This window comes from Crocodylus porosus, unplaced genomic scaffold (assembly GCF_001723895.1).
Source record: "Crocodylus porosus isolate Cpor-Errol unplaced genomic scaffold, CroPor_comp1, whole genome shotgun sequence".
Taxonomy (NCBI): domain Eukaryota; kingdom Metazoa; phylum Chordata; order Crocodylia; family Crocodylidae; genus Crocodylus; species Crocodylus porosus.
This window is the reverse complement of record NW_017728951.1, coordinates 4,520,578-4,536,557: the sequence shown is the minus strand read 5'-3', so window position 1 is coordinate 4,536,557 and position 15,980 is coordinate 4,520,578. Positions and strand designations below refer to the sequence as shown.

Sequence of the window (15,980 nt, the reverse complement as noted above, 5' to 3'; positions counted from 1 at the left end):
CCAGTGGTGTCCCGCAGGGTTCAGTATTCGGACCAGTACTCTTTAACATATTCATACATGACCTAGATTCAGGTGTCAGAAGCAAACTGGCTAAATTTGCAGATGACACCAAATTATGGGGAAGCATGGTCACACTAGAGGATAGGCTGGGGATTCAGGCCACTTGGACAGGCTTGCAAAGTGGGTGCATCAAAACCTGATGACTTTCAATATAGAGAAATGCAAGGTGCTCTACCTTAGGAGAAATAGCCCACATCACATCTGCAGGCTCAGCAGTGTTACACTCGCTAGCACCGTGACTGAAAGATGCTTGGGGGTCATGACTGACCACCAGATGAATATGAGCCACCAATGTGATGCCACAGCTGGCAAAGCAAATAAAACCCTAGCTTGCATCTACTGATGCATCTCAAGCAAGACCCAGGATGTCATCCTCCCACTTTATTCAGCCTCGGTGTGGTTGCAGCTGGAGTACTGTATCTAGTTCTGGGCTCCACACTTTAGAAAGGACATGGAGAAGCTTGAGAGATTCCAGAAGATAGCCATGCACATGATCAGAGGACAAGACAGCAGGCCTTATGAGAGAGGCTGAGAGGCATGGGACTGTTCAACTTGGAAAAGCATAGGCTCAGGGGGACTTAGTGGTAGCACATAAGTATAGGAAAGTATAGGGTGTGCATCAAGATCTGGGAGAACACCTGTTTACTGGGGCACCCCAAGGGAAGACAAGGTCCAGTGGTCACAAAATGCTGGAAGACTTTTTTAGACCGAATGTAAGGAAAAACTTCTCTACTGTCCAAGTCTCCAGAGTCTAGAATAGACTCCCCCCAGAAGTTGCACAAGCTACTCTGGACAGGTTCAAGAAGCGTTTGGATGGTTATCTAGCAGGGATCATCTGACCCTGGCTGACTTCCTGCCCTTTAGGCAGGGGGCTGGACTTGATCATCTCGCAAGGTCCCTTCTAGACCTAATGTCTATGAAATCTATGAAACTGCTGCTGTAACTTCTCTTAGGGCCAAAGCGTTCATAAGCAAGCAACTCCATGCATTGAAAGTGTAGTTCAGACAGTGGAGATTCAGGATTATTGTGTGCCATAACTTTGTATCCACATATCAAGCCCTGGATTGAGGTGTGCCTTAAATAAAATAAAAGTACCTTTTATGTTGCCAGTAATTTCCTAGAACAAGGAAGGAGAGAATATGAATTCTGCCAAGCAAATTTACACAACCCAAAAGTTAACTGAGCTTTTTCACTATAATTTGCATCCATAAGTATAGGGATAATGATATTGTCATCATTCACATAAAGTAGGTAAACTAAACAAAAATTGAAAGATTTTCCATTTCTTGCCCTTATGCTCGCAAAATTTACATTTTTCCAGCTTTATTTTGGCTACCAAATGTAAAATAGGATTTAAATTAAATGCTGTTAATAGTCTGATTATTGATGAAACACTGTGTCACGGCGTGGGGTCTAGGGGCGGCCGTGATTCCTTCAGCACCCCCCCTACCGTGTCAGTCAGGCAAATCCAGCACCCTCAATCCTTGCCTGCCACGTCTTTGATGATATTTGGTTCAATTAGGGAAGCTGCCTTTTATCCCCTAATACACGGTATGAGCTGAACTACCCCTGCTCCATATGGGGTGACTCGGTGCACCCCAGCCTTAAGGGCCATGCGTACCTCCTATCTCCCCTTTAGCATGCCAAAAGCCTCTCAGCTCTTCCTGGACCTTATCCGGTCCTTAACCTCCTGCACCCCTCTCTGGCACCCCTGGGCTTGCCACGCAACCTGCGCCTCCTGACTGCTGATTAGCCCTATCGGGCTTACTAACAGTATTCCTCCCACTGGGTCAGTGGCTTACGCCTTACCTAGCCCCTTTGGGTTCCCATCCACCACCTGTGTCGATTGGGCTGTATCAATTAGGCTCAGATGGCCTGAGCCTTACCTGACCCCTCTGGGCTCCTGTCAACACTCTGTGTCCAATTAGGCTCAGGCAGCCTAAGCCTTACCTGGCCCCTTTGGCCCCTCGAGGTTCCCACTGCCATGGAACCTCTCCAGGATCCTTCCTTGTCCGTACCCCTGCTGGGGTTTCAATCAAGTCACAGTGGGGCTCAGGCAGCCTAAGCCTTACCTGACCCTTTTTGCCCCTTTAGAGTCCCCAGCACTGTGGAGCCCTCCGGGACCCTTTCCTGGTCCTATACCTGGTTGGGGCTCAGGTGGCCGCAGCCGTGCCTGGCCCCCTGGACCACCGTCTGGGTCACTTGTCCTATTAGGGCTTCTCCCCAATTCACCCCACAGGGCGGGGGTCAACACCCCCCAACACACACCCCACTGGCACAAACAGCTGTGCCTGCCCGGCACCAGGAACCCCCAGATTATTGGGGAGCTCCCATGAGGCCTCCTCACACCCCTACAGCCTCACCCAGTCCTCCGGTCTAACCATAACTAAACCATGAGCCAAGTGGCTGCAACATAACAACAAGAAGCCTCCTGGCTTATAGTGTAAACTCTGTGCCACGCTGGCTCCCTACCATACCTCCTTTAGGGTTCTCCCTACCCCGTGTCCTCATGCAGCCAGTCTGGGTGCTCAGGCTGCAACCATCAACAGTGTCTGCTCAGCTCTCCCGCAGAGCTCCTGCTCCTGCTCCTGCTCCTGCTCCTGCTCCTGCTCCTGCTCCTGCTCCTGCCAAAAGGGAACTGCCCCTAGGCTTTGGCCTGGGCTGTTTATAAAGGCCCGGCCCTGCCCCCTTCTGGTCACATGACCTGCCTGGTTGCCCCAGCAACCAGCACCTGGGCAGCTTTAAAGTGTAGCAGCTGCCCTTATTTCTTCCAAGACACAGGGCACCCAAGTGCCCCCGTGACACACTGACAGAACTTTGTAAACACTCTTGGTAGTCTTTAGCTGCATCTGCACATGCGCTTTACTGTGAAGTAGACTAATTAACTGTGGAGTAAAGCATCACCATCTACACATGTAACAGTATTAGGCTACAGTACACTAATTAATATCTCCATAAAATAGTACTGTCAGGATAGAGTAATTAACTGAGATTAAACACATGTGTAGATGTTCACCACAGCCATAAGTTGTGCCCAGTCAGCCCAGCCAGCAGGGGGCCAGATTCCTGCCTGCTCCCTAGCCACAAGGCTCTGCACTTTCAGCACCTTTGTGCCCCAGCTGGCCCCTCCATTGCCCTATGCTGCCACCTGGAGCCCTGGACTGAGCAGCCCTGATTTAAACTGCTCTGCCCCAGCTCAAATTGCTCCTGTCCCAGCCACATGTAAAGTTGGTGCACCTGGGAGTAGTTTACTCTGGCTCAAACTGCTCCAGAGTTTATTGCTTCAAATCAATTGTATGTGTAGACCCACCCTCTGTAAACCTGAATACTTTGTAAAACAATTTCAGGTCAAATGTATTCAACTCAGCTTCAGTTCTTTCTAACTCAAAATTGAATTTCCTGTTAGATCTGGATTCAGGAGGCTTATACAAGTGTTAACTGTACCCAGAATCTACTCCTTAATTCTCAGCACTGCTAAGGTTTATTATAAGCTCACTAATGGATATAGTAAAAGCATTTCGATGCAAAGGTTTCTTTCAAGGGAAATTTTTAGCCCCAAAAGTCTTCAATAAAAAAAAAACCAAACCCACAGAAACATTTCCTGAAAACAGACTTTTGTTTAATAAAATAATAGGTGTGACAAAGTAGGAACTCCCTGACCAGCCACAGTACTAGACTCCCACTTGCCTCTGGGCACACCGCCCACCTTTCTTACTTGCCATGCCTTGTTGTTCAAAAATTAAGGTCTTAATTAGGTGGCAGGCTGCCCATTGGATGCCCCACTCTCCTGGGTCTATGTATGCACCTCCAACCACCCCTATACTGCATCGCAAGCCTCACAGATGTTCCTGACAGCTATGTTCAGCTCCAGCTAGGCTCAACTCATCCCAGCATTAGGCCTCTCACTTTCTACCCTGTCATGGGTCATACTCATACTGCCTCCCTGTCACTGAGGCCTCTCCATGACCTCTCAGGCAGTCTCTCTCATACTGCCCCTTTGCAGAGCCACTCTCATACCGCCCCTCCTTTTCCCAAGGCCACACTCACCCTGCCCTCACCCAAAGGGTCCTGGGGCTTGCTTCCCTGTACTCCCCAGTCAGCAAGTGCACTGCCTCTTAGGCCTCTCCCGCAACCCTCAGCGAGTTTGCAGAATACTGGAGTGACTCCACCTCCGGTCCCTTACCAGGTTGTTCACCCAGCTGCTCTAAATTAGGGCCTCCTGACTCGCCCCATTGTTTACTCATGGTACTTCCTCAGCCACCCCACCTAATCAGCCTCTGGACCACCTGTGGCCTCAAGCACTCGAAGGCTTACCTGGTCCTAACTCAGCCCCCATGTCAGCCCTCAAGCCCCCTGCTCACAAAGGCCCCCTTCATGCCCTTCCTTCACAGGCCCTCTTCGCAGGCCACGTTTGCAGGGACTCACTGCTCACCCCTCTCTCCAGGCCTCCCAACTGCCACTCTGGTGCAGGCCATTAGGTGCCCCACTGCACCCCGTTCTACACTTCCACCTCCACTGAGGCACGTACTCCACATCCTACACTGTGGCTTGGGTTCAAACACACACCCTGCAGGCTCAGGTGCCACTCACCGGCATGTCTGGCCCACTATTCTCACTCTCCAGCATCTTGCAAACCACACAGGTTCAGGTGGCCACAGCTGTGCCTGGTCCCCAACTCCCTCCGATGTTAAACGACCTACCCAAAGGCGGGGACCGGAGTTTAGGTGCCCCTATTCACCATCCACTGGGGTGGTAACTGGCCTGGCATTTCTGGGGGACTATTCTGCCATGAACAGCCCCACCAGGCCACCCATCCCCAGCAGGGTGTAGTTTTAGGTCATGCCTAGGACCAAGAGCCTCCTAACCATCCCCAGGCACATTTATCCTTACCTCCTAGTGTTACCGGAGTAGCAGCTCCACCAGGAGATATTGTTTCCTCAGTGCCAAGCAGCAGACTACTGCCTCTAGCTCTGCTGGCCTAAACCTTAAAATGGCCACTCATTAGAGTTGTCTTTTCAGGCTCTTAAAGTGTCAGACACCAGAGGTGCTTTGCCACAATAGGCTTTTCCATTTTGATAAAAATCAAAACTTTTTAATGAAAATGTCACGGGGGGGAGGCAACTTCACTCACTGGGCCAAATTCTGCCTTCATTTCAAACAATGGAAGTAATTTGGGAGGATTAATTTGGGCAGTTAATTTGTTTGGTGTTCAATTTATTGCTTCTTAATATGATAGCAAGTAAAAAAATGGAAGTGATTAGTGGATCATTTAACTTAATAGGGATTACACAGACATAACCAAGAGCAGAATTTGGCTCCCCAAGTGACAACACAAAAATGATCACCAGATCTGACTTACTGTGTTGAGTAATGGATGTAAAGCCTTATATATTTGTATGACCCAATAAATTAATGGGTAATCAAAGATATTAATAAACTATATTTCCAGTCCACATTAACTTTTTATATTTTTATGTTGGCATCATAAGAAACTTCTTCCTAGATCAGGTTATAAGATGCTGGGCATCAAACAAGAACTCTAAGGGTGTGTCTACACAAGATACATTAATGCACATTAGCCTAAGTTAATGTACATTAGGGACCTAAGTTAAGTGCAGGTGCAGGTATCAAATTTAAGTGTGATCAATTAATATGCATTGATGCATGTGTAGTTGTGACCTGGGACTAACTTTAGTGCTGGGTCTGCCCCATGACTGGGGGGCTGACCTGAGCCCAACCCCAGGAATTTTTAGCGGCTGGGGTGCTGGGCACCTTCCCCAGGGCCCTTCTCCCTACCCAACCCTGCACTAATTTATATAATTTCCCACTTGTAAGCATTTTTTTATTGTTGGGTGGGGAGGGTGGTAGAGGGGCTCTGTTGGTTAAGACAGGAGGGGGTAATGTTTTTTGAGGGGAGAGGGGTAAGGAGTGGGGTTGCGTATTGTGAGGATAATAAGGGGTTTCCTTGTTTCACCTGTGTCTGTGTCCTAAGAGTGGTGTTGAGGGTGGGCAGGAGGTGGTGGGCGGTAGTGAGGCAGGCAGGCTGGAGCAGGGAGTGCAGGAGGAGGGGGTCAGGCAGAGCCTCCCACAGCCAGTGCCATAGCCCCCACTGATGGGTGCATGCCTTTTCTGGGGCCTGGGTGGCACGGCTGGGGCCTGCAGGGCAAGCACCATGGCCAGCAGGAGTGAGGGGCACTAGTTATCACTGGCAGGGGCCAGGCTGAAGCAGCAGGATAGTGGGCATCACTGGCAGGGGTGAGGGCAAGGGAAGGGACTGGAGCAGCCATGGTGTGGGAAGGCAGGGTGAGCAAGGAGGGAGCTGTTGTGTGCTGCCACTGCACTAGGCACACAATTCCTGGGCAGGGAAGGGGCTGGCCAGAGATCAGAATTTCCCAGATGGTTGTCAGGTACTGGCAGGTGGCTCTGGCTTCAACATGGCTGCCAAGTGATGGAATCCATGTGGCTGGAAGCTGGAGCTCCCCCCATTGGCCACAGTGGCACATGGCAGGGCTGCAAGGACTTGGGACTAACTTTAATGCCAAGTCCAGGGACTTGGAACTAACTTTAGTCCCAAGTGTGTGCACATGTAGACACCTGCCAAAAATTGCTTAATGCGCATTAAATTTAGTCATGCTTAAATGCATGCGTAGACGTGCCCTGAGGATGTTGGAGAGAAGGTTGTCTCCGGTATCTTTTTCTTGTACATAATTTCCCTTTACCATTTTAAAGTGTATTGTTTCTACTTGTACCCTTATGCCTCGCAAATCCACTTAACACTGATGTTGAAATTCTTGAACTGAGCTGTCAGACTCATCATTCCACTAAATAGAAAGCAATTTATAACTCAACATAATTAGCCTCCTGAAAATTATAAACAATAACTTGCTCATAAGAAGGGAAAACCAACCCTGTGCTTTGTTTATTTATTTTCTATATAAAACTATCATTCAATCATACATTTTTTAGGAATATAGCGGTTTGAACCTTTGCTGGAAAAGATGATCTTGAATATAGGAAAAAATCCAGGATTATTGAGGACAAAAAAAATTGCTAATGAATTAAAAGACCGTCTCCTAATGTTTTATGATTATTTATTAGTAATTTACTAATACAGTTAGAACAAAAATGGCTGATTTCAGAATTCATTTTTCAGGCTCTAGACTTATACCAGATGACACTCAGGCTCCGGCTCTTTGGGAATACACATCAAACTCTGGTTCATAATTTATGTAATGACATATACTTGGACACTGATTAGCTACCTTATCAGCCCTGTAATAAAGGAAGCATAACCCCTAGTTTATCATTCATTTATCTGAAGTCATTTTGAATAATATCACAAGATTGTAATGTAATCATTATGCTGTACAGCATGTGTGGGCCACTACACTACACTGTCAGTGTCAGAGGACTGTCATAGTTCATACTACTTAATTTGCTCACTTCTTACACATTTATGAAATTGGAGTCAACAGTCTAGTATAGCAGTAATAGTCTGGATGAGATACTTACACAAATTGTTAATAAGATGTTCAATTCAAGTGCAAGAAGATGCAAGCCAAAATGAAAGAACTAGTTTTGTGGCTGAACTTAGAGAAAACTTGACCCTGTCATCAACAAGTTGATTGAATTTCCTTTGATTTCTATCCTGAGAATTTGTTGGTGCTTTCTTTGGGCAGGAGGATGAAGTTTCCTTGCAGTTTTCTTTTCCCTGGTGAAAGCAATGACATTTCTTTAAAAATATTCTGTCCAGGCTATGGAGTCCATAGTAAGGTCTAATGTCAGAATAGATGGGAGCAATTTGTAGACTGCTGCCTTTAGGAAAGATACCTCTTCCGTTTAAATAGAATGTAGAATATAAAAAGGGCTGCAAAGGATAGAACACACTAGAATACCTTGCGAACTGAACGGTCCCCTTGTTTCAATCCCCAGTGTTTCCAACACTCCTGATTTTATCAAAAGTCTCTTGATATTTGATATGTTTACTTAGAATGACAAGTGATTACCGGAGAGTCTCAGCTTGCATTTTTTTAAAGTAAATTTCTAGACTCATGGTTAGGAAAAGAGCTTGAAAATGTGACCCAAGTGCATCCTAAAAAGTCAAACCCCAGAAAGCAAATAACATATTTTTTTTAATACTATGGTTTCATGCCAATCTCCTAGAGTTTTTGATGCCTGACTTATGAGTTTTGAATAGTTGAAATTGACATAGACCATAGGAAAAATGTGATAAAGAGAGTGTAATTATGCATAGCAAGCAATTTCCAGAACAGAAAGAATTGGTCAACAGTCTGGAAAGAAGATATGATGTCTCGTTGAGAGACCAGTATCATGGAAAAGATATCACCAGAAATACAATGAGGACTCAATCTGCTCAAACAGGAAAAAAAGAGAGTACCTTGTACAAAATTCTAACTACTCCCTGCAAAATGCTGAGTGCACACATTTCCCTCTCCCTTCCATAGTAAGGCTGTGCAAAGCTTTGGGTGGCGATTTGGGGGCCAAATCTCTGAATCTGAATCGAATCAGGGAACCAATTAAAAGGTCCGAATCAATTCAAAGCTCTTGAAATCGATTTGGAAGAGATTCAGAGAGCTTCAATGATTTGGACAGTCCCCGCCTTCTGGAGTGAATCCAATTCTCTGAATCCGAATCAATCAGGGAACCAATTAAAAGGTCCGAATTGATTCAAAGCTCTCAAAATCAATTCGGAAGAGATTCAGAGAGCTTCAATGATTTGGACAGTCCCTGTCCGCTGGAGTGGGGAAGTGGGGCTGGAGGAGGGGAGAGGGGACCATGGGGGGACCCCTGCCAGCCTCATCCCCCACCCCAGCTCCCAGCACTTTGGGGAAAAAAGCTCCAACTCACGGGGTGGTGCCGGTCGGGCTGCTCCCCACTGCCTCATGCTGCATGGGGAGCCCTGTATGAGCTCCCTGACCCTCTCCCCACTCCCACAGCCCATGGCTGCCCCACCCACCCCAGCTGCAGCTCTTTAAGAAAAACCCTGGGACTCATTGCTCCTGCAGAGACCTTGGGGCTTCAGGGGGCTCGTGAGAGCCCCCGTGTGGCATGGGGCAGTGGGAGGGGGAAGCAGGGGTTGTCCCCCTGCTGGCTAGGAATGGTGAGTCTGGGGGTTTTGTTCTTAAAGGGCCAGAGCTGGGGTGGGTGGGACAGCCATGGGGGAGGACTGGGGGAGCAGGGGGAGGGAGGATCGTGCAGACCCCCCCCACATAGTATGGCGCAGTGGGAATCGCTACCCTGCCCAGAAACAACTGGTCAGTTGGGGCTTTTTTTTTCAAAGTGCCAGGAGCTGGCGCGGGTAGGGCAGCCATTGCTGGACTGGGACAGTGGGTGGAGGATGGGCCTGTATGAGTCAGAGATTTGAAGATTTGGCAGCAGCCAAATCTCTGAATCAGATTCAACCAAATCGATTTGGGACAGTGAGTCAAATCACCAAATTGAATCACTGTCCCCCAAATCGGCTGAATCGGAATCTTAACCAAATACTAGCCACTTATCAGGGGCCACCAGCAGGGACTCGGGGAAAGTCTGTTCACCAGGGCCAACCCTGGAGTCACCAGGAAAATGGCCACAAGCTAAGGGAGGATAGGTTTAGGTAGACATTAGGAAGAACTACTTCACTGTAAGGGTGGCCAGAGCCTGGAATAGGCTTCCCAGAGAGGTGGTGCTCTCACCTTCCCTGGAAATCTTCAAGAGGAGACTGGATAGGCACCTGGCTGGGGTCTTATGACCCCTGCCATCTTCAGTGCTCCTTCCTGCTCATGGCAAGGTGTCGGACTAGATGATCTGTCTAGGTCCCTTCCAACTCATTGATTCTATGATTCTATGAATTTGGCCTTATCCCTTAGGGTGACTGTGGCAGGGCACCTTTGGTGCCTGCCACTTTAAGGGCAGAAAACAGGCAGCAGCCAAGTGCCTGATGAAGGCAGCCATTTTGGACCCAGGGATACAAGCTGGACTGCAGTTTGCTACAGGAGGAAGAAGGTAACATCAGATTAAGAGGCTTCTCTGGAAATAAAAGGAAGTAAGGGAAAGGGCTATGGGGTGGAGGTGACACTTTGTCCTCGGTAAGATGTAAAACTGCACCCTGCTGGGAAAGGGTGGTCTTTTGGGGTTCCTAGTGGCATGGGAGCCCCCAGGAAATACCAGGCCAGTTACCTTCGTGGTGAAAGGCAGGTTGGAGCACCTTATAACCCCAGCCCCACATCCCTGGTGGTATTCTAATGAGCAGGTGGAGTCCAGGCTCATTAAGGAGCCCTGAGGCACAGCTCAGGCCGGAGGAGGGACCTGAGTCTGCGCCCAGGCAGCAGCATAAAGCCTGGGGGTGCAAGTGAGACCCTGAGTGAGAGGGGTGATGGTTAGAGTGGCCCTGTGAGTGTGGGTGAGTGAGGACACCCAACAGAGGCATAGTGGCTCAGTGAGGGGCTAGAAGCAAAATAGGCCTATGGTTGTAGAATCGCTCAGTCAACTCTCAGGTGAGGGTAGCGGGAGACACCCAACAGACTGAAGCAGGGCTGACTGAAGTGAGGAGAGCTAAGCCCGAAACCGGGTGAAGCTGCAAAAGGGCAGTATGAAAGAGGCTGGGTGAGAACCAGTGGAGTTAATGGGACCCCAATGGGAGAGGGGTATTATGTGACTGGCCCGTCAGGGCTGTAGAGAAGAGCTACAACTGTGTGCCCAGTTTGCTTTGGCTATAGGCCAGAGAATTAACATGCACAGAGTAACATCTGTGAGGCATAGGACCCCTGGAGGGAAGATCAGAGCGAGTATTAGGCCCTTGTCAGCAGGGCAAGCAATGGGTAGCTTCCAGCCTTAGTAACAACTCTCATAGTTTTCCATCAAGGCATAACAGGCAAGCAAAGCAGGCAGTTACCCCAGGAGCAGGGCGGCTGGTGGAGACCTGACGAGGAGACCACCCTGTTACAGTGACCAGGACAGTCCTGAATTTCAGAGGCTAGTTCTGGCTGGCTGTTGAGAATTATAATGGGCATCCCCAGAAATGCAGGGGCACAGGATTCAGTCTGGCAGGGAGTTGGAGTGGCATTGAGCACCTTGCAGAAAGGCATACAGCCCTGCCCCCAAGGACTTGTGAAAGTCAGGGGGGAGGTAGTATCTCAGATGATGTCCTGGATTTCCAGGATTTCCATATCGTCAGCCTACTAATCCCTGGTTTTTTGTGTTCTATGGCAAGGTATGAAGTGACAATATAAAGGCAGAGAAGAACAAATACTGGGTTAACATACAAGAATGAGAACACTGGCTGTAGAAGATTTCCAGGATTTTTACTCAGGGTCTCCTTTAAACATGCTGGGATTATGGGTGGGTTGAGAACTGCAATCTAGAATGCAAGACTCATGTAGATCTGGCACTAGAATAAAATGAAGAAGGCCACAAGACCCAGAGGAATGACAGGTGCTGTTGCAGACCCACAACTCTGGAAGATTAGTGGGACTGATGGATAGAAAACTCTGTGACAAGTGGCACTAAGATAATGATTGCTGGGCAGCATGAGCCATTAGAGTGTCATGAAAAAAATGCAAGATTAATGGTTGCGAACAGTGCAAGTTGGATAAGTAATGGAAAAAAGAACAGAATGAAATCAGTAGCATAATGTTTATGTTAAGATAGGACATCAGAAGAAGAAAACAGTTAAACGTATTAATTTTGTTCATAGAACATAGCAATATTAGTTTAATGAATCTATTACTGGAAAAAAATAGTACTGGACATTAATCTCCCACCGGAACTGGTAGAAGCATCATCTCTTGAAGTTTGTAAACAGTAGATTAGAAAAGACATTTGAAAATGCAGAGAACAGGCTTGCCCTATCAGACTGATGGCTTAATAGGTCTTTTCTATCTCTAATTTCTATGACTATGAACACAAATTTACATGCTATGCTTTATACTGTTACCGCTCATCTGTCAAATATAAATAATTACTTTGATGAAGAATTATTAGATATGTTTACTATAAAAACAATTAAATTAGTCTCTAGTATTTTTTAATGTAAGACAGTAAAAACAAATGAGCTAATCATCAATCTTGTACGCAACGGTTATTCACAAGGAATTTAATCCTATTTAAGATTTTATTTTCACTGGAATAAAAGCATATTCCTTAATGTCATGTTTCAGCACAAGTTTGTTAGCAATCACAATCTCTCTGACAAATCTTGGCACTTGTCTTGATTTATGTGAAATAAAAGAATCTTCTACATATAGCGTATCAGATTATCTTTGCATAAATACTTACCATTGCATAGGGTCTGTGAAGGAGAAGCAGAATGATCAGCAACTTGTGTGCTGCTATGATGTTATAATTACTGTAGCTATCAAACTGTGAACATTTGTTTTGTTAATGTCAGATGTGTAATGAAGATCAAATCATAGTAAATGACAGTGATTGTATTAAACCTAGGTCTAAAGCAGATGATGCAAAAAATAAAAGGGGACTGTGATGTGCTGAACAGCTGGAATATCTGGGCTGGGTTACTGCATGCAAAAGTGGAAATAAATCTGAAATAGTCTTCAGTTAAGCAACACATGGTACACAAAGCAAGTCATGGCACGTCTGGAAGAATAGAAATTTAAATATGAATTAAATGTGTGCATTTTTTGGTAAAAAACAACAGACTTACTACTGCAAGAAACTGTTTACACTTAAAATTGATTTTCTTTTGATTCAGAAAATAACTAATATATCAAATAAAAATAAGCAAAAGACAAAATGCACCAATGTGGATAAAGATGTCATAAATTAGTTCTGGTTATTAAAATAGTGAATCACTAAATCTCATAGACTCAGTAAAATGAAAGATACCAAACATTTAATACAATCTAGAGTGCTATGTAAATTTCAAGAGAGAAACTATGACCAAAGTTATGGGCAAAAAAGGTTCCTTTCAGATCCGCACAATGGATCACTTCAAAGCAACTCCACTCACCCTACTGCACAGAATATCCCATTGACAATTGCAGGGATGCCAAATCTTGTGATAGAAATAGTTTAACAATACCTGATAGTGCTTCCAAATATCTGACGTTACAAAAACTTCATTTAAAATGTTACTTGAAGTAGAGAAGACTTTTCACATCCTGTGATCTTTCAGAACGTTCTGCTTTGCTTGGAAGTAAATACATTCCTTCAGAAAACTAAAACACATAAAAAACTGTCCTGGACAGCAAAAGAATGCAAAAGTCCATTCAAAGGACTCAGTCAAATTAGACACTATTGAATTACACTGTTCAGACCCTTTTATTACTCCTTCCATACAAACATACATATAATCATTTTCTTTTCATGAATATTTGTATACACTAAATTTCAAGCATATAGCCAAAACCAAATCTGCTTTGTGACAATTTGAAATTAATTTTAGACAGATATAGAGTACATCTTAAAAGTGCACCAGAATGGAAAAAGGAACTCAGCCATGTGATTTAGAAGTTTCTGTCCAACCATCTTTAAAAATGTTACTTGTCATTAAGAAGCACAAACTGCAAATTACACCTTCCTGACTTATCTACAATATGAAATAAATAAGTTAGTTTTTCTAAGTGATGCAAATTCCAGCTGAGTCCCCTGCTCTTTCTGAAACTATGACAAAGGTGGGGGAGAGTAAAGAAACCATTCTTGAAATTTTTCCAAGATCTAGCCATGTATATGTGGCTCCTGGAAACAAAAGGAGCTTTACTAAATTAATGGTATACAACATAAAAGGTAGCAATGCAGCAGTAAAAGTGCAAAGAAAACAGTCTATAAGCTCATAAAGCTTTTGCCTATAATTTCTCAGAGTTCAGCAATGCACCTTAGAAGATCACAGTCCAAGGCCAGCCAAATTGTGTTCATGGTTCAGAGCTGTCAAATTGTCTATTCACAGTTTAAAAAAAAGCTGATTATTTTCCCCAAAAGACAAGGGAGTAAACTGTAACTGCTAAAGACATGGACATTACTCATAAACATTCTTTACAGGGACACAGTCAAATCCTCAGATTGAAATTACCTTAAAAATCAGATCTTCTTTAGCAACTATGCTTCAGTTATATGGCATATTTTATCATAAAAATACTTCTCCGGTTGTTCCAAAAAAACAACAAATGCAATTTTAATGAAAGTCTCAAGCCTGAATAAAACTGTTCAGATGTCCCCTTCATAGTAGGAGCCCATGTTTTAATTTTAACTTTTTGACCACATGCAAATGTTCATTTTCTCCTGGCAGCGTTGCTGCTCTCCCAGGGGAAACCACAAGTGTAGAGATGTTCAGGATTTTTCTCCCAGAGCAAAAATGGCTTCTCCAGAAAAAAAATAACCTGGGAACAACCAGAGTTAAATAATTCCTGAGAGTTTTTCCTGGGAGAACAAATGTTTGCACATGTTCCCTTCTGATAGAAGCCATAGCACAGTCCTCCAGGGTCTTTTCTCTGCCCCCTCCCATCTTTATCCCCCCAATCCCCACACCAAGAGATAGTGTGTAACTTGAATTCTAGTGAATATTTCTACTCCAGCTGCTCGGGGAGCAGAGCACACCCCACTCACAATCCCACACTGTGCTGCAGGGAGACACAGGCAGACTCTGAACAGTCTAGGTTAGCCAATAAAAACTGCTCTGTGCACTGCTGCCATCTGTTACCAAGCAGACTGAGTGAGCTTGCAGAGCACACTGAGATGTGTGCACAGAGCCCCCATGGCTGCACAGAATTAACACTGTGATCTCTCTGCTCTTCAGTATTTGAATGACTTTTTAGGCATCTCCAGATACATTTTTCCACCAAGAGAACAAAGCCAGGAGCATTCTCTCAGGTGATTTGAAGTTGTGTATGCAGTCTTTAACTGTAGCTTTTTAAAGCTGTTCATAGATAGGTTAAATTGCCAGACAGCCTCTCTACATTTCCATTTTAAAAGCTTCTAATTTAATTCATAGTGAATCCTTTTTTGGCACAAACTGCACATATTTTAAAATCTAGTCTGAAATAATTTTGTCTACCTTGAACATAGAGATGAACAAAATACCCTCAGTGTCTCAGCCATTCTCTAAGAATTGGTTCTTTTTTCATATTACTGGAAAGAGTTATTGGATAAAGTCATGCTCCTCCTTTCTCCCTCTTTCTGGCACAATTACTTTTGGATTATTTTGTGCACAGTGATGCAGCTTCAATATGAGGGATGAACAGTACTGGTCCCACCCATGTCAGAACCTGCTGGTTAGGGCACTCTCCTGGGAGGTAAGAAAGGAGGGTTTGACCTCCCTGGGACTGAAAAAGACATAAACACAGATCTACCACATTCTGGCAGGATTGAGGAGGACCTAGAATCCAGCTCTTCTATTGCTTGGGTGAAAGCTCAAGCTCTTGAGTAAATGGAGAAGATGAAAGAGAAGGTAGCACCTCTTCTTCCAGCTGTGGTTTTGAGTGGAAATGGCCATGGCCATGGCCAGGGGCAGATCCAGGGAGGAGTGAGGCAGTGGAGATAGGTGGCAAAGCGCACATTGCTCGTGCACTCAATGGCAGAGCAATGTTCATCCCTCATATTGAAGCTGTATCACTACAGCATAAGAGTCTACAGCATGTTCCATGCAATCACAGTGAAGGTGACCTCACCAGCACATTCTCCCTGGATCCAACCTATCCATAGCTGTGCAGAAATCATTCCAGCCAGTGTATTTAAATGTACTCTGACTATACCAACTGGACTGGGCCTCTAGAGGGAACTAGGTGAAAGGATAACTAGACTGAGGGTAGGGGTCAGAGATGTACCAGGCTAGTCAGCCTTTGAAGATGGAGTTCTAGGCATGCACATAAGCTGAATTTCAGTCACCTAGAAAATTTTACCAGCTAAACTTACATATCTACAAGCTATAAGAATCCAAGGGTTCATGTTGAAAATTTAAAGATCATGCT

General features: G+C 45.3%; 1 long non-coding RNA gene across 1 annotated transcript; it reads left to right on the top strand.

The window, feature by feature from the left end:
* The first annotated feature begins 202 nt into the window (after window positions 1–202).
* LOC109323915 lies at window positions 203–13,818 on the top strand. Its single transcript, XR_002104781.1, has 3 exons — window positions 203–353; window positions 9,177–9,181; window positions 13,808–13,818. It is a non-coding gene; the product is annotated as an uncharacterized LOC109323915 (long non-coding RNA).
* The last annotated feature ends 2,162 nt before the right edge of the window (window positions 13,819–15,980 follow it).